Genomic DNA, 26,843 nt, shown 5'->3' on the forward strand with positions numbered 1-26,843 from the left:
GTGGCAACCCTTCGTGGTCTATATGGAATATAGACCATCAAAGTTTGGTCTTTAACGGTGTTTTTCGTTGGGTTTTGGCTTGCGAAACCAATTATTGTGTTATCAAAAATGTTCTGTGAATTATACCACCACGTGAAATATAAACCACTCGAGTTTATGAAGTAACATTATTATTGGGAATTGTTAGACCTGACAGACTTACATTTTTTAGCAGACTCAAAAGAGATTAAAAAAATAAGAAAACTAACGTCGAAAAAAGGTTATGTTTCACATTTGTCAGTCTACTTAATTAACAAATCAAACTGTAAACAAAATAAGACCCTAGAATGGCAGAGAATGACTTTGAGTGACGACACGCACTTGTGAACGTTGTGTGTAGGGTTAAAGGTACCTTTGTCTGTTAACAAACACTCAAGTCACTCTCCCCGCCTATCCCAAGTAACGCATAAAGAATTACACAACAAGAGATGTGGACGGCTCGAACGCCACGAGCACACTGCAGCCGTCCGTACCACAAGTCGTTACAACGCGGCGATTACACATTCGATAATTGTGTTTTGCTCTTTACACCCGCTTCTGATATCAACCAGTCTCCGATATATAGAACTTAGCAATAAGACCGCCTTTGCACATACTTGTTTTCTATGTTTTCCTTTGTTTTCTTTGTTATTGTTTTTGTTTTGTGCAATAAAGTATAAATAAATAAATAAAAATAAAAACTTATATACCGACGAGATATTATTAATATCATTATTTACGAGTAGGTTTGAGTGAAATTATAAGCTCACTTAATTTTTAATGTATTGATAAAGTTAGGGGAAGAAAATATCTAACATACCTATTATTGACAATACAGCTCCCTATCTTATATGCATGGCGGGAGTGCACAGATGATTGAGTAGCAGTCGGATGCACCGGAGGCATAATACGATAACAATGTTTTCGAATACTTTATATGTATGAAATCTAATAATGTAATGTAGGGGTCGGGTAGGATTAGGGTAGAAGCAGGGTAGGGTAGGGATAGGGAAGAAGTGCATCATAAGTCAAAGCGAAGCTTGAGCGGGTCCGCTAGTTAATTATAAAATTTTAAATTTCTAACAGGTAAGTATTTGCCATAATCTCTAGTATTAACCACAGTATTAAAAGTCACTCTTAATACTATGGACACACATTAAAAGAGTGTGGTATTGTATGGATTATCTCTGGATCTACTGAATCGATTTTGAAAATTCATTTAGCATTGCCGTTAGCATTTAGCATAGCAGCAGTGTCATGGGCTACATTTTATCCCTGTATTCTCCCGGGAACGTGAACTACGTGTGTGAAACAGCAGGGTGTTGGCTAGTATTCCATAATTGTCTTTGAACCTAATGCACTAAATGTTACCAGAAGATCAATTTTTCAAAATTACATTTTACTTAATGTGCAATTTTAGTTTACGAACAAAATACTTCAACATTGTTACCGTATTGGAAAGCATTTTTATTGCAGCTCTCACAGAAGATTTCATAAAACCTTTCAGTTTTATCGAAATTTCGTAGTGTTTGTGCAATAAAACTGTTGGATAAAACACCTGTGTCTGTTCTGTGTCCGAATAAATGTTACCGCAGCACTAACAAGATGGATTAAGAGCATGCGATGGCCACATCGATGTTCGAAGAGCCGATGGACGTTGGGGTCCCCGCACTAGTAAGCGCAGTGTTGGCCGACCCACCACCAGGTGGAAAGACGACATCAATCGAGTCGCAGGTATTCGCAGGATGCAGGTGGCTCATATCGTGATGTTTCGAAGTCCCTACAAAAGGCCTATGTCCTGCAGTGGACGTCCATTGTCTAATAATGATGATGATGGCCACATCTGTCTCATTTTATAAAATCTGAAAGTTTATTTGCTCACGAAAACGAGCTTAATTTGTATATACTATTTTGGTATATATTATATACTAAACTAGAAATTGTTGAGCGTTTATTACACCATTCAACTACACAAAAAGGTATTTTCAGGGATTCTTAAGATTTTTATACGGACAGTTTTTATAATCGCATTAGATCGTTGATCATATACATTGACAGGAAAATAATGTCTAGCGAAGCAGATTCTTATGTAATTAGTCTGAGACAGCAGCTAGTGCTTTGAAAAAACTGACTCAACGTAGAAAAAGGATATGTCCCAAAATGGGCCTTTATTAATTATAATTTACAAGCGGGTGGATAGTAGGTATTTTTACGGATAGACGACACGAATTGTTGCTTAAAAAAACAATTTTCAGAATTTTAGGAACCAGCATTATTTAATTTTTTTTTTGTTTTGCATCCTTGTCTACAAATTAAACACAGAGTAAAAGTGTTCAAAACAGCCAATAAAATAACCGGAATTGAATTCATATCCGGTGTAAGCTGTTAATGTCATGTAATATTTTTAAATGTGCTTAAGACACAAGTTAAAAAGAAACATTAAATCGTAGACAGAGAAGCATGAAACAAAAAAATCCTTAAATTTCTTTAGAAACGCCCTAAACGAACGCTGACAATCTGTAAGGGTGTGAGTTACAAGCATGTTGCCATGATAAAAATTCTTAGTGAAATTTAGGTTTTAAGCCCTATATTTTTTGTACTTTTAATATAAAAATAATTTGTTCTGCTTAGTTGACACTCGGAATAAAAGCCCAGCTTCCATACAAAATTGGGACATGTCCTTTAAAAATCCGAAAATAAATATAACTTGGTCACTATTATTTTAAAACTAATCTAATTCGTATTAGATAATTAAGTGCTGTATCTACTTTTTGCGTTTTATCCATTAATTACGGGACACCCTGTATAATGAGGGAAGTTGGACTATATAGACTTTCGTTCTAAGAGACGAGGAAGTAGGAACAATGAGTAACACAATTTAAATAAAAATTAAAAGTTCCTCTCCGACACCGGACCGTCTTAGAAACTAACAAAGTCTTGTCAGGACATCTCTTTAAGTTGCTCTAATGAAGAAGTAAAAGAAATATTAAGAATATTTTGTAGAATCTAGGCAGCGTTCTCACACGGATTTGTCAGCTTTTCTCGTAAAATTTCAAAATAAATTCGTCGTTCATTTTATTAAAAAAAAAAAAAAATAGAAACTGCATTATAATGGATTTTAACACTGTGTACTGTGTATTTTGTACGTCAATTGCGAGAAAAAAGAATTCCCTACACAATATTTTATTAGGTAACTAGCTGGTGCCGCGTGGTTTCACCCGCGTGGTTACCGTTCCCATAGGAATCCGGGGATAATATATGGGCTATCTAACACTGAAAGAATTTTTCAAATCGGTCCAGTAGTTCCTGAGATTAGCGCAACAAAAAACGAACAAACTCTTCAGCTTTATAATATTAGTATAGGCTAGCTGACGCCAAGCGGTTTCACCCGCGTGGTTCTCGTTCCCATATGAATACGGGGATAATATATAATTGCCTTCCTCGGTAAATGGGCTATCTGACACTGAAAGATTTTTTTAAATCGGACCAGTAGTTCCTGAGATTAGCGCGTTCAAACAAACAAACTCTTCAGCTTTTATATATTAGTATAGATTAAACAAAACTATAAACACAATAAGGTTTTATTTATACGTAGAATATCAATAAAGATTGAAAGAGCTAGAAGAGGCAATCATGACTTTAGATTAAGTAGCAGCTATAGAAGAAAGTTTAAAAAAATATATGCTGAAACTAAAGCTTAATATTATTCTATGGCATTCTCGTTTTGGTTGTTGTTGGTGTTGTCGTTGTTGAGTTGAGAAGTGAAAAAAGTGTAGGTAAATAGATTGTCATTTGTGTAATAAATGAGAATCTATTTTCACTTCAGGAATAAGGAAATGCGATTACAACGGGTGCGGAAGTTAGTTTAACTTTGGCGGGAAACGCTCGCACTGCATCCGTGTTTTGTCGGTAAGATGCTCGCGTAACCTCTTTTCAATTATAACTATAATGCTCAATGACATACCACATGCAGGTATGTGGTCATTGAAAATAATCATAGAAATACATAATTAATTGACGGATCATATGATATACTCCAAAATGGACTCAGTTCTTTTAAAATAAAGATTTAAAAAAATGAGGTAAAAGATGATTTTAGGAGTACGACATGCAACATTCTACTTTAAGTTTTACATTAACCTTTAAATTGTGACGTCCTCGTATATTGTATTATCCAATCCAGAATGTCATCCAGTTACCTGTAAAAATGTTAGCGTCATGCAACTGTCCCGCATTCCAGGGGATTATCGTATAGTGCATCTTATTGATGTAATGTAGGATAAGAGTCAGCTACATCTCACAGTTCAGATAAACTCCGAAGCCTCTACGACACGTGTTAGGCTTATGTCCCCAAGTTAAATGGATTCACATGTGTTTCCCTAGAAAAATAGCAAATTTATTTGTCAGTATATTCTTTAAAATTTAAATTCCTTCCAATAAAGATGTGTCGATAGTTTTGATGGAAAAAACAAATGGCCATTTAAAGTGGGCTATCATTCTTAGGAAGGCTCAGAGTCACACATCGGGCGATGGAACGAGCTATGCTAGGAGTTATCTTTGCGTGATCGAATCAGAAATGAGCAGATCCGCAGAAGAACCAAAGATCAACGTGGTGAAGGTGAAGTGGCAATGGGCGGGGAACATGGTTCAAAGAGCCGATGGTCGTTGGGATCCCAACGTGCTGGAATGGCGACTCCGCACTAGAAAATGCAGTTGGTCAGTCTGTCGGTGGACTGACGATATCAAGCGAGTCGCATGGATTCGCTGGATGCAGTCGGCTCAGGATTGTTCCTACAAAACGCCTATGTCCTGCAGTGGACGTCCATCGGCTGACATGATGATGATGATGATTATTCTTAAAGTTAAGTGAGAAATTATGACTATAAGAGTCATTGTAAAAACTTTTTAGGCATATAAGTAGGACGTCTGTCAAAACCTGCAACTATCCTGTCCTGGAGCCCTGAGTCCTGAGGCATACCTATGTAAATATACTAAGCCTCATATAGTGCGAGTCCTAGTATATTTTGAATTATTTATGCAGGTAAGAGGAATATAAGTAATAGTAATAAAAAAAAATGTTGTTCTGTTGATAGTGAGGCCGCGTAACTAATCAATCACTATTTTGTCTATATAATCTATACTTCCTCTGGATCGCCCCTTATCACTTTGAACCTAATTTTTCAATAAACTTTTTAATTAACTTTAAAGTCTTTTAATCAGGTTATGGGCCCAATACGCTTTCACTGCGCACCATCAAGTACTTCTTTTAAAAAGATCCTAGATTTTATTTATCTTAAACCAATACAGTCTTTATTCATCATTATCAACCCATATTCGGCTCACTGCTGAGCTCAAGTCTCCTCACAGAAAACAGAGGGGTTAGGCCAATAGTCCACCACGCTGGCCCAATGCGGATTGATAGACAGTCTTTATTACTTCACGACATTTAATACTGTTAAAAAAATTAAGTATTATCAACTGCGGCAAGTCAAAAAATAGCATCTAACATTAAAACGCTACATTTGTTTCTAGATGACGTCATAAAATGCATCTAGTGTACGAGTTTAAAGTTATAGGACTATCTTCACTTTGGAATTCTAATATAACGAGATATGTGCGTGTAAACTGACGACAAAGGCTTTGACTGGAGAGTAGGAGTATAGTTTGTTTGTGCCAAGTTAGAGGCTAATCGAAACCGAGAACTTAAGTGAATAGAATCCTGTGTTAAACTTCTATAATATTATGTCGAAGTGGTATTCCCAAATAGCATAGACGATTTAAAATCTATTTTCTATTTAGGACTTTTTCACCGACTTCAAAAAAGGAGGAGGTTCCCAATTCGATGCGTATGTTTTTTTTTAATGTATGTTACCTGATTACTTCGTCATTTCTTAACCAATTTTGAAATTTTTTTTTTTTTAAAAGTTTGTATATGCCACATATCTATATTATTGTGAAATAATTGTAATGTGATATTTTCTTTTTTAATACGGATACAATTTTCAGCTAATTTAGACGACGATGTTTTGAGTTGGTTTAATAAGCTAAGTCTATACTAATATTATATATTTTTTTTCTTTTGGGTTTATCTGCGATCAGTATCAACATCTGCTTATAGTTAGCAGATGTGTTCTGTGATAACTTCGCTTTACGAGTGTATTCCCCAGTGAGAATATCCCCGCATTGTTTTTATAGGCTAATAGGTTTAAATAATGTGCTTTCTTTTAAGCCTGCTCTGATATGTTCTGTGAATCAATTTTGAACCCAAAACATTTGGATGACTCCCTAATCGTGTTTGCCTGACGCTGTCAATCTCTTCATTGACAGTTTTCACCTTTAGTTGTTTGTGAATCTCGTGAGACAGACCGACGGATTCTATAAGGGTTCCTTATTTAATATTATAAATGCGAAAGTAAGTCTGTCAGTCTGTTTGTCTGTTACCTTTACACGGCTAATCGACTGAACTGATCAAAATGAATTTCGGTATAAAGGTAAAAAGACTTTGGAGCAAAACATAGGAAAATTTTTGACACTAAAATAAAAATAGAAGGGGGTGAAATACGAGTTGAAAGTTTGTATGGAAAGTCCTTCATTATAAGAGTTACAGTTTTAAAAAATTGTTCATAAATCATAAAAAAAATACGAAACATAACGAAATTCAAAATCTTTTAAAACTCAAATCCTAAAGTGGTGAAATAGGGGTTGAAAGTTTACATTGATTTCCATGCGGACGAAGTCGCAAGCGTCCGCTAGTTTTATAAAAATAGAATCGGGTGTGCAAATAGTACCTACATGAGTTGGTCGTGTAAACAAATTACCTGCGATGTTGTTGGAAGCAGTGGCGCTCGATAGCGGTTGCTATGAAACAACATTGCTCAGTTACAATGTGCTATATTATGTGCCTATCAATTTGAGCATATAATGTTTCTACAATTTATATTTAGAATGTTACTTTTTTATATTTCATACAAAAGTTCACAGCAATAGAATCGGGCGAGCAAATAGTACATGAGTTGGTCGTGTAAACAAATTACCTGCGATGTTGTTGGAAGCAGTGGCGCTCGATAGCGGTTGCTATGAAACAACATTGCTCAGTTACAATGTGCTATATTATGTGCCTATCAATTTGAGCATATTATGATTCTACAATTTTGAATTTAGAATGTTACTTTTTTCAACAATAGAATTGGGCGAGCAAATAGTACAAGAGTTGGTCGTGTAAACAAATTACCTGCGATATTATTGGAGGCAGTGGCGCTCGGTAGCATTGCTTAGTTTCAATGTGCTATATTATATGCCTTTTTATTTGAGCCAATAGCGATTCTACAATTTTGAATTTAGAATATTACTTTTATATTCTATACAAAAGTTCGCAGCAATAGAATCGGGCGAGCAAATAGTACATGAGTTGGTCGTGTAAACAAATTACCTGCGATGTTGTTGGAGGCAGCTAGCGGTCGCTATGAAACATTTGAGCAGTGGCCGGAAGCTGGCGCCGGCCGCGCTCTGTAAACAAGTTGCGCCGAAACCTTTTATTCGCTGACATTTTTACGTAGGTATATGAAAGTGTCTGTACGTGTTTTAGATAGGTGATAATTATACTAATCAGCCTATTTTACGGCTCATTACAGCTCCTTATAAGAGAGGGGATATGGAGCTTAGACTTACTACGCTGCTCTAATGCGGGTTGGCGGGCTTATAGAGATAATAAGTTCATTTGTGATAAGATTGTTCAAGATCAAGATTCAAGATGATAAGTTCATTAGTGACTAAAATCAGCGGCCCTATTATGTAACTATAACAAGTGACTACATCATTTTCCGTCGTATTTTCATATTTGGGATCATCTAACATAGTTATTTCAACGAAACGACCTAAACAACGTCATGTAAGTGGTAGTGATTTTTTGTTTTTACGGTCACTTATCATTATTATTTCAACGAATTACGTAAATTACGATTTCACCCTATACTCGTAATAACGTAAGTAATTGCTAGTACCACTACTACTTTACGGGAAATTATCATAATTATGTTATTTCGTTGAAAATATAATAATATTAGATGATCGCGAAAACGAAAATACGATGAAAAACCACGTGGTGACTCATTATTTGAATGGTACACCGAGATACATAATAACCCCGCAGATGTTAATGATAATGACTAATAACGACGGCTTAACGTGCTCTCCGAGGTACGACTATGAGTGACACCACGAACTTTCCCATTCCGGGCTGAGAGTTTTTACTGATTTCTTGGAAGATAGAAAATTCAGTATCTCATAGCCTGACCCAGGATTCGAACCTAGGACTTCGTGATTTGACACCACATGGGCTAACCATTGGACCAACGAGGTAGTTAGGTAGGTGATAACTTTGAGTATTTCGTCGTATTCAAGCTTATGAATAAATATACAATTAAACATATTTACAAAAAAGTTACGTTCGTTCGTTATTATCCCATATTCGGCTCACTGCTGAGCTCGAGTCTCCTCTAAGAATGAGAGGGGTTAGGCCAATAGTCCACCACGCTGGTCCAATGCCGATTGGCAGACTGCACACACGCAGATAATTAAGAAAATTCTCTAGTATGTAGGTTTCATCACGATGTTTTCCTTCACCGTTTGAGACACGTGATATTTAATTTCTTGATATGCACACAAATGAAAAGTTGGAGGTGCATGCCCCGGACAGAATTCGAACCCACACCCTCCGGAATTAGAGGCAGAGGTCATATTTAGCTTTATTAAGAGTAAAGGATTTCAGAGATCATAATGAAATATTTAGCACGCCTTTTAGCTAAAACTTCATTAGCAACTCGTCGATAAAATCGCCTAATAAATATTTCATGAGACTTCTACTCCTACTTTTCATATTTAACGAAGTTAAGTACAATTTATAAAGTAAAATGTTATGCATTATAAACAGAAGCATATTCGTAACATAGAACTCCAGCCATTCATGAGATTTTTTAATCTTTTTCAAAAAAATAAGAATAGCGTACACGTTGTTCCGCAGTGAAAGCGCCTCGCATGCTTTAAAAGCTTACTCGAAGGAGAAGAAAATTTTAAACTGCACAATACACGGCCGTAACGTTGCATAATATGCCGCGTGTTCAGCCAAAGTATTCGTTATGGTATTTGCTACACCTAGCCAACCGGGGCATATGTTTTGCGATATGACGCCGAACGTCAGGTGTTCATCTCGCTTGTCGTAAATGAAACTGCACTTTGTTGTGACGCAATAAAATCGGCAATCAATTGGCGGTGACTATTGCATTTGCGTCGTTTCAGAAACAGGGCTTACAGAACCCTCCCTCTCCGAATGAGCGCTGCCAACAGTGAAGAGTACTTGAGACTCTGGCGAGAAGATCAGAGCGGCGATATTTGCGGGGCTAGGGGTTCGCTCGCTGCATCCTTTTTGCTCACGGGAGCGCGCGACGCTAGGCGGGCGGGAGGCCCCGACGCGGCGTCACTCACGTACACTCGGTCTCCTCGGTCGTATGTCCGAACCTCTCCTGTCCGTGGCGTGCGATCTCTCCGAATCCTCCGTGTACCTATTTGAGCGAGCCGCGTCCCTGACGCGTCGGTCTTAGAAAATAAATACACCAATTCGTCGACATCTAACTCGTAATCCTTCTCATCACTTTAAATTAATTTCTCATCATAACTTTTCGTATTAATTGAAAGTTTCCGTTGATAAATAATAAATTGGAGGACTCAGCTGTGACTATCCCAACTTTTGTGAGTGAAAAAGAGGATTAATATTGTTGGAGCGGTGCAGTGACCCAAGTCAAAGGCGGCAGTTTCGAGTTGCCGACTTCATTTGCATCTTTTAGTAGGTAAGATCTCGTCTTTGTCCGCTTTTTAATATCCGCTTTTTGTGAATACCTTTATGTGCATATACATTTAAGAAGTATAGCTTCCTTGTTAAATTGAGCTTTAATGATTGCATTAATGTTTTAGCAATAAACATTTGAATGGAAGAGAAGAAAAGAACTAAACAAATAAACATAGGAAAACTTTTTAAGAATGTCAATAATTCTGTTTCTTTTTTTATTTAATATTTTTTAAGTTGCGCGTATTACTTTATATTTAAAATTAAGTTTAAATGTAACATTCGGTAAGTATTGACAGGTCGATCAAAAAATGTACGTTTTTCGTGTTTCATTGTTTCACGTAATCAATGTTCGTCGGTGTCCTCACAAATTATCGGAAGCGAGGCTTTGGTTCATCAAAACTGACGTTGAAATCCTTCATCTGACATAAAACCAATTCCCTTAATCGGCCGCTATATCGCTTGAGTGACACGATCCCATCATAATTGCTCCCGGCTGTGGAACACCATACCTATATACGTACGAGCTAGTTTACATACATGGAATAAAGCATCGATTAAACCGTATCGGTATCCTATCCTACTACGAGTATTATTCTAGAAAGTCTGTATGGATGTTTGTTTGGATGTTGGTTACTCTTTAACGCCGCAACTACTCTCTCTTTAACCGATTTGGCTGAAATTTAAAAGGAAGATATATTATCCTGGTTTTACACTTTCTACTTTCATCCCGGAAAAATCCATGGTTGCCGCGGGATTTGTGTTGTTGTATAATTGATAGTTCTATTAAAAAGAAATTTCTACTGAAAATTTCTTAAAAGAAATGCTCAGTGTTTTTCAGTTCGAACCGGGACTGGTACCCAGGAACTCGTGATCTGAAGCCTCGTAACCAGTGGACTAACGAGACATTTGCTGTAATAGGACAATAGATAAAATACACGAAACTACTATTATACACGGAGACTGTTGAATAAAATTGAAAAATATACAGAAGCAAATATAGACATTTCGACATTTCAATAAGTACTAAAGTTTTGGAGTAAATTTCGGTTAGTGGTCTCGCTATTTCCTAAGAGACTCCTAAATTATCTCTGCTCTGATTTGAATTTAGGTTCAAATACTGGTAACCTGAACGCTCAGCAAACTTTTGTGATTACTAGCTGAAAAAGCAGTAGTTATTAAAAAAAGTTTTTGAAATTTCATTTGTCTTAATTTCAAAATACAAAATTGCTAATTTTAAAGATTTTTTAAATATTTTCTAACTTTTTGCAATTGAACAATTTTCTTTTTCCTAAACAATTAAGAATTTTTCAATCTTAAGTGTAGGCAATTATTGATAGTGATATTACAGTGTTATAATAATAAATAATAATAAATAAATAAATATACTCAAACAATACACATCACTAACTAGACCCAAAGTAAGCATACAGAGTAGCTTGTGTTATGGGTGCTAAGATAGTTGATATTATAATATTAATATACAATTATATACTATATATAAATACTTATATAATGTATAAATACACACAGACACTGGAAAAGACCCATGCTCATCACACAAATATTTTCCAGTTGTGGGAATCGAACCCACGGCCCACTCAATAATGAACCCTTTATTTCCAATAATATAAAAGTAATTACAAAACATTATTCATAACAAATCTAATATTAATTTTAATTTTGTACACGTCAATTTTAATTCGAAATGTTATTAAATGTTTTATGTCAGAAAATTTCTTCGTCATTGTTACTATTAGTTTAGTCAAAAGAAAATTAGTTCTATAGGCTTACGTTTTTATATCAGTAATAAATAACTATTAATCAATACGTTAACTTCAGATAAAAAGATAGGCCTCAATAATTTCAGCGCTGAATCTCATTTAGTTTGGGAGTAAAAACGCGCCAATTTCGAGTAGCCAGTGAAGCGAAATGTTATTTATACTTCTGTTTTTTTTCACTAGCACTTTAATATAATAGAGCCGTGATAGACCCGGTGGATATGACCTCTGCCTCCGATTCCGGGGAGTAGGTTCGAATCCAGTCCGGGGCATGTGTACCTCCAACTTTTCAGTTGTGTGCGTTTTAAGAAATTAAATATCACATGTCTCAAACGGTGAATGAAAACATCGTGAGGAAACCTGCATTCCAGAGAATTTACTTAATTCTCTACAAATGTGAAGTCAGCCAATCCGCATTGGACCAGCGTGGTGAACTATTGGCCTAACCTCTCTCACTCTGAGAGGAGACTGGCGCTCGGCTAGCTCATTCAAAGAAAATTCGGCCCAGCCGGCGATCGAGCAAGGACTTCGTCTTTTAAATCCGCGCATACCGCTGCGCCACGAAGGCTGACAAATATGAGTACCTAATCTGTATAAAAGGCGTAAAAATTTTGGGATATCTGCTTTACACTCTTTTTATTATAGAAATAAAAATGAGTATATTCAATCTTCAGAGCTGGTTTTACTTACTACAATATAAAATAGTACTATATATTTTAGAAAAAATAAATTGTTTTGCTGTTTTCCGTGAAAAGCTATGAAAATTTGCGTGAGAACGTACAAAATATTCGCAATTCTCGTTTCCCTTCGATACCGAAGCATCTGCGAGAGATGTTGACTCGACAATATGCAATTGCAAAGTTGAGTGTTCTTCGAAAAGTACTGACTTTCTATTCTTTAGAGTACTTGTTTATAAAATCATAAAAGGAAAAGAATCTACATTCCGTTTCAAATTGTCTAAAAAAAATGTAATGTGTAACTTGTGAGCCATGCTAGTCCAGTGGTTATGAGTATGACCTCTACCTCTGATTCCGGAGGGTATGCGTTCGAATCCGGTCCGAGGCATGCACCTCCGACTTTTCAGTTGTGTGCATTTTAAGAAATTAAAATACCACGTGTCTGCCAGCGTGGTGGACTATTGGCCTAACCCCTCTCATTCTGAGAGGAGACTCCCAATGTGGATTGGCAGACTTCACACACCTAGAGAATTAAGAAAACTCTCAGGTATGCAGTTTTCCTCACGATGTTTTTCCTGCACCGTTGGCGACACGTGATATTCAATTTCTTTAAATGCACACAATCAAAAAGATATTATTATTAGGTGTATTTTAAAAAAAATGACAATTTAAAATCCTAAATTGACCCGAGATGCGATTTTCAGCCAGGACCAGATATAAAGTTTGTGATAGTCTTCGGGCGTGGCTAATTACTATACTATTGCCTAAACGTATCGCTCAGCGTTCAGGTAAAGTGTTGCGTACAATTTAGACGTTGAATAAATAATACCACTTACATTTACAGGTAAGTGCGTTCCTATCTTATACTAAAATGCCAGGAGAAAATTTCAAGAAATGTTTGTGATACTAGAAATTTAAGCAGAATTTTAAATTTCGGCAATTTTTGCAAGAATTTTTGGCACTATATTTATACTTAACATCAGATGGAATATCGGTTAAGCAATCATTTATTGATCCTGAATTATCATCATCATCATCATAACAGCCGATGGAAGTCCATTGCTGGACACAGACCGATTCTGAATAGATTTTGATTGGCAGGAATTGATTTTCGGAGGTTCAATAAGATAAATTGATAATTGATTAATACATATAAAAAAGACTTTAGGCCCTTGGTCATCAGACACCAATTTTTTTTTTAATTGTATATCAACAAACAAATTGATCCATGCGTCAGGTGACCCAAGAGCTGGCGCTCATTTGGCTCAAGGGTTAAGTCTTGCCATCCAGAGGGGTAGTGGGTACCTTGCCTATGAATGAACAATTAGACGGTGTCTATTTCTTATAATTATTTAATTTAATTAAATTTAGTTTTTATTATTCAATAATTGTATTTTCAAAAAAAGTTCTGTATTCATCCAGCTGCTTCCTGCAATCTGCTTGATGTTCTCGATCCACCTAGTGGGGGTCCGCGCAGGTCCATAGACCACATCCATACGCTGCGGCAGGTTATACAAAAGACCGAAGAATATAACCAGCCACTTTCCTTAGCGTTTGTGGACTATGAGAAAGCCTTCGACTCGGTAGAAACCTGGGCTGTACTATCGGTACATTTAAGTGTTGAAGTGTTTGTACGAAAACGCTAGCTTAAATTACTAGATGAAAATGTAGGTTTGGTGAAAGGTTTTTCAAAATCAATCCGAAGTTTTTCAGTTAAATGGAAACATACAAACACAAAATCCAATCTTACCTCTTTAAAATATTTTACTCAACAAAATTTAAAAACATTAAATACTGAAAACAAAAAAGTATCGACCTTACTTTTATATAAACTGTTTTCAACGACAGGATTACCTACTTCGATTGAAAACTTCTTTCGGGAAACGTGGATTCATTGTACGAACCCGACCCTCTTACAGATTTATAGTGGAACAAATTTATAAATGAGAAGACTTTATCCTCGTGCAAACGAAAAATTCAAAAAAGAGAGTCAAATAGAAGGATAGCAAAGTTTCACGCTCGAATTATGTTTTGTATTTACCCAATTCAAAGCCTTTGAATTCGAGAAAAAGTTATTGAAATGAGCTTTCCTTATTCCCAACTGTTAAATACTGGGAGCTTAAAAAGTGGTCTTGTTTCATGAGAATAATTAAATTCTTCAAGAAAAAGCCTCGTAATTAAATATTAATTCTTTACTACATTACTTTTTTATAATAGACAAGAATTTTTAATCGTGAGGTCAAAAATAGTAAAAAATTATTGCAATTTATATTTGGACAAAAATTTTTAGTTTAATTGATAGAGATAGAGATTTAATAGTTATTAGAGCGAGAACTTGTGATGTAAAAACGTTCGACATGTTATAAAAGCTGTTCATTCGTTGATCAATTAGAAGCGATATTAGCTCTACGTCTACAGTGCAAGTGCATCTGAAGCGTAGACAAATAAATCCATAGGCAACTGAATGGTGAGCTGGTAAGGCATAACATAACATAACTTCAATTGCCGAGTATTCCGATTATAATAATGGCATAATAAAAAATATAAGAAATTTAATAAAACCATGAGCTGTAACAATAGTATTGTAAATTTAATTGTCTCTAATTAAAATACTTTATTTTTTCATTTTCATATCATAGAGAATTTCGACATCCCAAAACATTAAAACCATTTCTTTACCAATATACGAGTATTTCAAGGTAAATTGTTACTTACAAATAGCATAATGTTGAGACTGTAATTTTGTGCTTACAATATTATGCTTATTCTTGTTAGGACCATCGTTCTGAAAGGCACGCTGGTTTAATTTTGGCTGGTTGGCTGGGGGTTAATAGTCCACCACGCTGGCCTAATGCGGATTGGCAGATTTCACACACGCAGAGAATGAAGATAATTCTCTGGTATGCAGGTCTCCTCACGATGTTTTCCTTCACCGATTGAGACATGTGATATTTAATTTCTTAAAATGCACACAACGCAAAAAAAGAATACATTTTAGCATTTATATTCAATTTCATAAACAAATAACGATCGCGCGAGAAAGTCATGCACTAATGCACTTAAAATAACTGCGACCATGCATTAACCGTTCACTTCAGTAGCAAACTTTTCCTGAAAATACACTTAGTGCGTTACAAACTTTCTCCTCCCCGGTCTTTATGGCTTAAATTATATACACCCGGGAGCGTAAAAATGGAGACATATCCCCCTATTGGGATTATGCGAGTTATTGTTACCGACCTGGATGTCCCGGGCACTGCGAGTAGGTACTACTTTATTCCGTCCATATTTTATATGTCATGACGTGCCTAAATTATATTTTATTCAGCGTCAATAGGGACTCTGAATTTTGCTCCAAAATTTTCCAATTGAATTTATGTGTATTATAAATGTAACATTTTCGCAAAAGCTGCAAAAGGTAGTAGGTAGTAATTTGTTCGATTGCTGATGGCGTCATTCGCGTTTTTGGGTTAGTACGATATATATGTGTTCGGATACTTAACTACTTAGGTATAAATTTTTATTATGGTTTCTGGATTTAGATTTTTATAATAAATTAATGAATTTTCATTTAGTAGTTGTAGTAGTAGATGTTGAAGTTTTCCTTAATTGTTACTTATTTCAAAGATTGTATTAATTTCTGCTTAGCACATACTCAATGGAATAAAGGCTTTGTATTGAACATTATAAAGCTGGTAAATAAGAAATAGCTTTTAGTTCTTTAGTACGATTTATATGTGTTCGGATACTTAGCTATTTAGGTATAAATGAATAACTACCAAGATTTATATTAATGTCAAGTTTTCTTTGTTATGGTTTCTGGATTTAGATTTTTATAATAATTTAATGAATTTTCATTTAGTAGTTGTAGTAGTAAATGTTGAAGATTTCCTTAATTGTTACTTATTTCAAAGATTGTATTAATTTCTGCTTAGCACATACTCAATGGAATAAAGTCTTTGTATTGAACATTATAAAGCTGGCAAAAAAGAAAAAGCTTTTAGTTCTTTACATATTACGAGTATGTTTTACTGCAAGTCAACTGTGTAGACCAAAGCCTTAAAATTAAAGTTAAAATCACATAGAATAGAACAGACTGGAATAAAAAAATAATTTGTTTGCACAACACATAGCTACAGGGAAATGAAAGCTAATATATTTAATTCTTGACATAAAAAACCAACGTCTGTTAGTTTTTTACATTTATTGCTTGAATTTATAGATTTTAGAAAGGCTCCATTTCAGCTCATTTCATTTTTAATTGTAATTCATAGGAGATTTGAGCGCGGGTCGATTAAGGTTTCAAAATTATCAAGAATTAGCTGACGCCGCGCGGTTTCTCACGCGTGGTTCCCGTTGTCGTAGGAATACAGGGATAATATATAGCCTTCCTCATTAAATGGGCTATCTAACACTGAAAGAATTTTTGAAATGAGACCAGTAGTTCTTGAAATTAGCCTGTTCAAGCAACCAAACAAATAAAGAAACAAACAAAGAAACTCTTTAGCTTTATAATATTTTTTCAAGGATTCAGTCAAGGCTTGTGGTTTATTAAATTGTAAACGACCAAAATTGTGAGATCAGCTGGCCTATTCACTATTTTGGTCTTCATTATCAATCTATTAAAATAAACATCAAATGACAAAACGTCATTTACTTACTGTGTGATATCCACCAGTTTGCACCGGATGACATTTTTACATAGAATCTCAATTTCGTAATGTCAACTAACATACGTCACAGATAGTGAATATGCCGGCAGTCATGGCATGGCACTAGTGCATCAAAACTTAAGCGGACAATTGTGCAAAATTGACTTAATTTCATTTAGTCTCTTGTTAAACAACGAACGTTATTTAAACAAATATTACCTGAATATCGTCTACAATTTCGAGTTGTATGTTCAGGAAGTGTGAAAACTATATTTATAAATAAATATAATATAATGGAATTAAAGAGAAAATTGTGCATGTGTGCGCTCAGTGGTGTAGCTAAATTCGGATCACTTTTTGCGGTGATTTTAGGACTTAATCTATCTATAGTATAAAACTAGCGGAGGCCCGCGACTTCGTCCGCGTGGAATTTACTTTTTCACAAATCCCTCAGGATCCATAAATTTTTTCGGGATAAAAAGTATATCTAAGTAATCTATCTCTACTTCAAATTTCATTGCGATTCGGTTCAGTAGCCGAGGCGTGAAAAGTAACAAACACTCATACCATCAAAATCATAAGGTTTTCGTAGATCTCGTGAATCGGGATAAAATTTTTCGGGATAAAAAGTAGCCTATGTGTTAATCCAGAGTAAAATCTATTTCCATTCCAAATTTCAGCCAAAAAGGTTTAGTAGTTGCGGCGTTAAAGACATACATTCAAACATACATCCATACATACTTTCCCGTTTATAATATTAGTAGGATTATTATTGGATGCAAATAGCTTTTTGGCATATCGTTCGCGTATTGAAGCATGCCTAGTATATTCATGCACTCGTGAATATTCTCCATGCGATTCGCTGTTTAAAGCCGTTTATTAATATTTATCTTATTATTAGAAACGCCCGCGTGTTCTGAAATAAACCGAAATGTTACAGACTTATTGGTGCACGTCGCGTCGGTCTAATTTATTTGTAGGTGCTAACTGCACATTGCATAGCGCATACCTTGTGTTACCTATATGTTTGGGACGTTAAATAATTGACACTGTCACTTATATTTGTATCTCTAATATATTTAACTAGCTGACGCCGCGCGGTTTCACCCGCGTGGTTCCCAGTCCCGTAGGAATACGGGGATAATATATAGCCTATAGCCTTCCTCGATATCTAACACTAAAATAATTTTTCAAATCGGACCAGTAGTTCCTGAGATTAGCGTGTTCAATCAAACAAACAAAAAAACAAACAAACTTTTCAGCTTTATAATATTAGTATGGACTAGTATGGATAACGAGCAAAGCAAATCACTTGTACATTACAAATACATTGTCTATCATCATCATCATTATCAACCCATATTCGGGTCACTTCTGAGCTCGAGTTTCCTCTCAGAATGAGAGGGGTTAGGCCAATAACCCACCACGCTGGCCCAATTGGCAGACTTCACACACGCAGAGAATTATGAAAATTCTCAGGTATGCAGGTTTCCTCACGATGTTTTCCATTTTCAAAAAAACATTTTTTGAGACACGTGATATTTAATTTCTTAAAGTGCACACAACTGAAAAAGTTGGGAGGTGCATGCCCCCGAACGGATTCGAACCTACACCCTCCGGAATCGGAGGCAGGTACATCTTATATCCACTGGGCTCAGCACATTGTCTATACTAATATTATAAAGAGGGGATAATCTCACTTCAGCTTCGCAACTCGTTGAGCTATGTCGGTGACTTTGGTTATTCTGCGAATCTCCTTATTTCTGATTCGATCAGCAGAGATACTCCTAATATAGCTCGTTCCATCGCTCGCTGTGTGACTCTGAGCCTTCTTATGAGGCCCATAGTTGGCGACCAAGTCTCGGAACCATAGGTCGTTACTGGCAACACGCATTGCTCGAAGACTTTTGTCTTCAGGCACTGAAGAATTTCGGACGAGAAGATGTCACGAAGTTTCTATGATTACAAGTTAGTATATAATTTCTCTAATTTCTATAAGAGAACTATATAGCTTATGCAATTAGGCAATTAAGCTTAATGATGAAGTGGAATATGAGATAATGTAGTAACACACTAATACTATGTGGTAGGTGTACACTTAACTGACAAACTGCTATATCGTCTTACATTGCTAACAAGTCATTCGAGAGTCAATTAACACCTAAAATTACCATCTTCAAATTTGCTGTCACCCGCTTTTAGGTAATTGCTACCCAAATTTCTCCCTCAAAAGATCAAAGGAACGCACTTCATTGGCACTTATTGCTTTTCGGCGATGTTTTTTGCAAGTCAGCCTTTTTAGCTAAGCCCCACATTCAACACTTTCACAGTTACCAAAGCAATTTGCCCTCCAGATAGATTCTTTGATGTCTTTGAAGAATCTTGGAGCTTTTTTTGTTTTGTTTATCCTAACTGTTAACTATTTCCCTCGGTTATAAAGAAATGTCTACAGAAGATGTAAGGAGGGCTTTGTTAAATCATATCTATCATCATACCAGGATACTTTTTTAAATATAACCTGTTTTATAAAGTCCATACAAAGCCGATAGACGTTGGGGAACCAAGGTGTTAGAATGGCGACCCTGCACTACAAAGCGCAGTGTTGGTTCCTGCGGGATTTGTGTCAAACTGAAATCCACGTGGACATAGTCGCGGGCGTTTGCTAGTATTATAATATTTATATAAAATGTGCTCAATACTGTGCCCATATGGGGATAAACACCAAGACTTCAGGAGGTCCTGGGTTCGATCCCCGGCTTGAGGTTTCTTAATTGGTTCAGGTCTGGCTGGTGGGTGGCTTTGCCCGTGGCTAGTTACCACCCTACCGACAAAGACGTACCGCCAAGCGATTTAGCGTTCCGGTACGACGTCGTGTAGTAACTAAAAGGGGTGTGAATTTCTTCCTCCTCCAACAACAAGTTAGCCAGATTCCATCTTAGATTGCATCATCACTTACCAGGTGAGGTTGTAGTCGAGGACTAACTTGTAAAGAATAAGAAAAAATTGTTTTTTTTTAAATCATAGATTGTAGTAATAGTGAGTTAAAATCTCAACAATCTAACCTTTAATAGCCAAGTACCGGTTGGTAGAGTAACTGGTGCGGTGAGACTGGTGAAACCCGGTACCTAATGTGAATTGAAAGCCGCAACGCGACTTAATACCTCAGTTTTTATACAGCATGACGCATGGTACGGTCAGCATATCAACCTCTAGAACTTTGTAAATTATATTAATTAATATTATTTTTTTATATATTCAGAATATTTGCCATATATATTTTATAATATGACCAGTATTCCCATTCTCCAACTAGTCAGGAAATACTGTGCTAGGAGTGGGTACGACAATAGGCTAACGGGGTGAGGATTGAACCACTACCCTTCGGTGATGAGTCCAACCGCTCTTACCATTGAGCTATTGAGGCTATAAGATATTTATTATTTTAAAGAAGATACTAGTGAGGTTCTTGCCGACTCTTCTTAGTAGAATCATCCGATACTTTCCGATCATCCGATCACAGTGAGTTCAGTTTTAAAACTGACGTATCATATACTTGTTCGTCTGTTTTCGCGGTTAATTGCACAATAAATCAAATATTCATTGAATATTACTAAAATTCAGTCAATTGCTTGTATTTATTTCATATTTGTCTTCCGTGACAAATAGTATAGATTGGGCGTAGAATATTACTAAATTTCAGTAAATTGCTTGTATCTATTTCATATGTGTCTTCCGTGATGAAAAGTATAGATTAAGTAGTTAAGTTTTGAAAATTTTGCGTTCCCCTTTTTTATGATAAAAAACTTATGTGCCTGGTTCTAACCCTTAGCCTAATTATTTTGCAAACACTGCATGCATATCGGTCCTGTAAAGTATTTTGTGCATCTTTTGTAATTTTATTCAATGTACACTCTGATTATTTTACTATTTATAATAGTGATTTTATTAATTTATTATCTCTTGTTTTCTGTTGAATTGAATAATTGAGTTCACGCAAACTGTGCAACGAGCGAGCAGTGTATTAATTAATTACAAAAAATGATATGTTTAATTATAAAATGATGCTCAGTCATATTGAATTTTAATGAGTTTTAATATTTAAAGTGGTGGACTTCACCTGAATTTTATTATATATACCTACTTTATTCACCTGAATTTTACTTTCCTTCAATGCTGACGTATAATTAAAATATCCAACGAAATGTATATGATGAAATGGTAAATTACAAATATTTGTTTTATGTTTTAAATTTAATAAAAAAAAGAACGATATCAGTTAGCGTAGGGTTTATTTGGTTTAATGATGTTAAATAATATAATGTTCTTAATTGAGATGAAACTTTATTTTATTATCTTGAAATCATAATAATATTTAAAGTGTCATTGCTGAAGATTACTCAAACCTTTAGCAATGACATAAGGATGGAATTTGGTGTAGACAAGTGCGCGGTCATCAATGTAGAGCGAGGAAGGATAGTGAGCTCCGAGAATATAGTTATTTCAGAAACTGTCATTCTCAGATCACTCTTGAAGGCGAGACCTATAAATACCTTGGAATGACAGAAGCACTTTGTATTGAGGCAGGGAATATGAAACAGGTAGTGAAGGAACGCTTCTTTGGCCGCCTGAAAAAAGTCCTAAACTAAATATATTGTTAAAAATTTAAAAAAAAGGAAGTAATAAATAAATGAGAGATTTAAACACAATAACAAAAATAGCTATGATAAAACAATATTGGTTTAGAACTCCAGACAGTGATGATAATATTAACACAATTTGGTCAACAGAAAAGCCGCCTCAAAGAAGAATAGAGGGTAGCGTATATTATCATAATTTAATATTTTTGTGTCTAGTCTGTGACAAGTGGCAATTTCCCCAAATTTGCGGTACCCACAAACACAAATCAAAATATTACTCAATATTTGTATTGCTGAACTTCTCTTGCTTCTTTCTGCCTATTATTTTCCTTTTCTAAATTATTTTTTATTAACCGACTTCAAAAAAAGAGGAGGTTCTTATTTAATGTGTATGTTTGTTACTTCATAACTTCGTCTTTTATTAATCAATTTTGATAATTATTTTTTTGTTTGAAAGAGTATTCCTACTTCCAGATTGGTCCCATTCCATTTCGTTATAATCAAAATAACTGAAATACTCTAGTCTTTAAAGTCGGTTCCATTTTTATGTTTAAAAGATTGTGGAAACTACGCTCTCCTCTTTGCAAATATCCAAAGAAAGGAAGTGTCGTTCTGATAATTGTGGACAGGATAAATTATTCGTAACTGTTTGTTTATGTTTTTTGTCAAAATTGCATTGTTTTTTTAGATTATTTAAAGAACTGATTGTTGGAACGGTGTGGTGGTAGCATATGTGTATTGTATCATGAGGTACTTGGGTTTTAAATTTAGGATAGGCTATGAAATTTTTCAGATTTTCTTTGTTACGAAGAAATTCATAACAGCAGCAAGAGATGGAAAGTTGGTGAGAGGACATTAGGCGCTTTGCCCTGGTCATTATCATGAATTTTGGGTAGTGATCGTTACAGAGCCAAACATTATCATGTTAAATACACAAACTCGCATTGAAGTAGTGTGGTGGGTCTAAGCTCCAACTGCCTCATCTGTAACTAAAGAAGCTCCAGCATGACCCATTTAAAACATCGACCTATGACGACAAAATTGCTGTGTATTTTTTTTCATAATAAAATAGTAATCTAATAACATTTCAAAATGGCGACCAGCTATTATTTCAATATTTTCCAACACAGCGTGACGAGAATTTTGATAACGTTTCGCTTTGTAAAACCACTCTACCATAAAGTCGAAGTTTTCATCTCATCAAGTTTGAAGTATGTTATAAAAATGCTTTTATTGCTTTTCGGAGCATAAATTTTCGAATGCTATGAATTTTATACCGATCGATGGCCCGTGTTTGGAGGAACTCGAAGAATCTTGAGGGTCGCCGGTCAAGTGGCGTTGATACGGGGTTTTGAGAGCCGTTATTTGTAAGACCCGATGTAATTAGTGGTTGGCCTGGAAATCTTTAGATTCAGGCCTTATTTTGGAGGAAAAATTCATTTCCAAGTCACTGTTTGCTATTAATTTATAGATGTTTTGCTTTTCTAAATCAACTTTGTAAGTTGAGATTTTATTTCCCATGTTGATTAAAAGTGTAATTTACAAAAAAAGACGTGTACATCTCGGGATGCTCGACAGAAGTGATAACTAATTGCTTTAATTAATTGAACCGAAATAATTATTGAATTTAATTAAGAATCTTCTATTGTCGGAGAGGTGTGAAGATTATTTTGACAACAACAACATAGATACTTAAATTAGTCTGTGGTCGTAAAATCAGTCTGAAGTTTGCGCTGTCAAGTGCAAGTGTCAAACGTGCCAACTTCAGCTGTAACGCGTTACGTTATCGGTTTACCCTCTCATGAGAAGTTATCACTTCAATAAATATTTTAATTACCCAAGTCTTCTAATTAACACGATCAGTCTGTGCTAGAAGTGAGTACCTACTCACTTCTGACTACAATAGGCCAGAGGACGGAAAATTAGCCTCTTTGCCACCCCTGTGGAACTATTAACAATGGAATTTATAGACGTTGTAGGGGAACCCCTGGGAATCATTCACCCACTGAGTGCCAAATTCTCAAACAAATAGAGGTTATATTCCACACTCAGCGGCTGAATGTTCCCCTGGGGGTGCCCCTACAACGTCTATGAACTCCACTGTTAGTCTCCAGACTCGACTAAGTAGCGAGTTGTAGGCACAAATGTGCAAGTGCAGCAAATGCATACAACATAGTTTAAACATTGATTGGGTATCGTTTAAACGAATTTGATAACTTGCCATACCCTTAATTTTTTAACCGACTGCAAGAAGGGTTATGTATTTGTTTAGTAGTAATAATTGTCAGACCATCTCACAGAAACGCAAGGAACTTCTCTTCATAGAAGCGTCCTACAAAGCCTTGATAAATCAGTGGTAAACGGGTCTCATCACGGAGAGGTGGTGGTCCGATCCCCACACTCTGGTCTGTTGTCGTACCCACTCCTAACACAGTATTTTCCGAGAAGGGGAACGGTAATATTAGTCATACTTGAAAATATATGGCAAATATTCTTTTTCTCGTCCTGTTCCCAACAACTTAAGGCGTCGATGTAAAGCCTCATTTGCCCGTAATTATAATAATGATCATATTTTTTTTCATAAATGTTTAATGGTGTTTTGCATTATATTAACATTGATAAAAATACAAAAAAATGTTTAATAGTGTTTTGTATTATATTTTGTATTTTATTGACATTAAAAAAGAAAAAAAAAAAGATTAAATAGATAATTACGAATTAGCGCACTTATATCTACAACAGTATCCTCACTAAGCCATGTTCATTGGGGACAATATTACTTATTTATTTGTAAAGTAGTAATTAAGAGTAGTTGGTACTGTACAAGAGGATTGAAGCTAAAACCTATCGGATTTCAGTCAATGCTTTAATCGGTGAGTTTGATTAGGGCTTCATTAGGATAAGAGTTTATTCGTTATTTTATTTTTATATAGATTTTTTGAGTCTATAAAAGTTAGAACTAATAACTAACCTACCTACCTATATTAGTTCCAACTAAATATTGATAGATAATGCAACGTATCTACATAACTATATTTTACATAGATAAGTTATTATGTACGTTTTTTTTACTCTTCTATTTTTTAATAGTAGATTGTTATACATGGGGCTAAAAAGACCCATTATATACGAGGTATTTTTAGGGCCCGAGACGTAAGGCGAGGGCTGCCTAAATAGAAACCGAGTTTATAATGGGTTTAGCCCCACGTGTTACACTTTGCTTTTCACTACGATTGCGAGAAAATAAAATAGTTTAGTACAATATTCAATGATTTATTTTAATTGAAAATTAAATGTACAAAGTCTACAATTTTGGATATTAAGGGAGATGCTTTTGACTGGTAACATAATTTCCGACTACTGTGAAGATGAATAATGAGTATGTGAGATAAACGTGGGAGATAATAGTTTAAAAAACTCCTTTCGTAAGTGAATCCATTCGATGTTGTTTTCTCCACTTCACTTATGTAGGTATTTAAGTAAATGCGTCTCGACTTTGATGGTAACAGATTGAAAATTCCATCCATCTCCAAATTAGGATCATCATTCTCACTAGATGAAGACAACAATAACAATTTAATGTTGAAAAATATGTAAGTTACGGTCACAAATTTACAATGAATTTCATAAAAAAATCAAGTGTGTATTATTTACGCCAATTGTCTTTTAAATTCTGGCTTTTCATTTTATTTTTCTTTCACACGAGAAAAAGGCAAAGGTATTACACCGTACAGGATGCCCCATGTCTTCAAATCTTACTCTACTCGCAACTCAATAAAAATTAAATAAAAAATGAACGCATTCCACAGACAAGAAGGCTGCATTTCATTCCAATTTAAAGTTTTTTATTTATTTTTCAAAACAATCAGGACCTTACCTATAATAATTCTATTTTCGAATAAAACCTCCTCCATTTTATGCTTGGCTAGTACTCGTAACAGACAAGAATTAAAAAAACAAAATTATTTTAGCTCCTAGAGGCTAAAATGCTTGTTTAGCCCCCCTGTGGAGTGGTAATATGACAGTGTTTTTGAGCAAGAGTAGTGAAAAATATTTTTTTAATTATGCTAATAAAATACAAGTTTTTAAATTGTTACTTCTTTACAATAGACTCGTGTAGAAATTACACTAAAGTCCCGACTTTACAAAGGAGTCTAAGGTAGGTTACTTGAGCTAAAGAATACGTATATTTTCAGTTTATTATTTATGATGTACCTAAACGTTTTCAGCCTTTGTAGAGTCACTAACTGACAGCTTGACGTTCCAAAATGTAAACTAAGCCTACTTGAATAAAATGAATTTGTATTGTTACAAAATATTATGTATAATATTTTGTAAGTTCATTACTTTGTAGTGTTCTCGAGATGAAATTCTCATCCCATTTTTAATATTTATCTTTCATTGTTTTATTAATTTTTTGTAGTTTGTTTAGCCGAGGATAATAACGCCCCAGGTTCAAATAATTCTATTGAGACATAAAAACATTTTTAATAAAAATGCATTTCCTTTATAGATTTTTCTAGGAGCCTGAACCTACTAACAGAGACGTACTGTCAATTTACAGTTGTATAGGTAGAATAAAGTTGTACCCTAGAGGGACCCCCAATAAAAAAGGTACCATTAAACTGCATCGTCATATAAGGTGAGAATTTAGGGTTGCTAATCATACTATAATATTGAAGAAGAAATATATAGTAGGTACAAAAAGACTATATTTTTAAAAACTTTACAAAAATTTTCAAATATTTTTATTTTAAACTTTATGAACATTTTCATCAAATCTGAACTTGTCTATCTTATCGAATTCTGAACTTAAAATTAACGATAAAAAAGAGCTATAGGTTTTCGAAATATATAACGTGAAAAACGCGAAAAAGCATATAGGTAATAGGTATCTCTTATTTAGTTAAGACAAAAATTCTTGAAAAATGCAATAAGTGTAAATAAATATAGTTCGCTTATTTCGTAAAATACTATATTTTCTTTAAGCGTACTATATTTTTTATGGTTAAATCTGAAAGAATACTATATTTTTCTTAAGAATTGTTGGCTACGTAAGATAGCAGTACAAGCCAACTTGTTGTAAATAAAAAAATAATGCAATTTCCGGCTAAGTGCAATAGTTTGTTTTTTTGTCGCACGGTACTCAGATAGCCACTGGTAACTGTAAGGGCAGCTTAGGAAGAGGATGGTGTGAATGACCTAACAGATAACCAGTAGGACCCAGACAGGTTTCCAGA

At 35.0% G+C, this 26,843-nt stretch overlaps 1 protein-coding gene across 1 annotated transcript in view; it reads left to right on the forward strand.

The window, feature by feature from the left end:
- The first annotated feature begins 9,476 nt into the window (after positions 1-9,476).
- LOC112051672 (poly(rC)-binding protein 3) overlaps positions 9,477-26,843 on the forward strand; it is a 326,225-nt gene continuing 308,858 nt past the window's right edge. The window contains exon 1 of the mRNA XM_052884856.1: positions 9,477-9,860. The gene's annotated coding sequence lies outside the window, so the exon portion shown is untranslated. The remainder of the gene's footprint in view (positions 9,861-26,843) is intronic.

This window comes from Bicyclus anynana, chromosome 12 (genome assembly GCF_947172395.1).
Source record: "Bicyclus anynana chromosome 12, ilBicAnyn1.1, whole genome shotgun sequence".
In the NCBI taxonomy this organism is placed as follows: domain Eukaryota; kingdom Metazoa; phylum Arthropoda; class Insecta; order Lepidoptera; family Nymphalidae; genus Bicyclus; species Bicyclus anynana.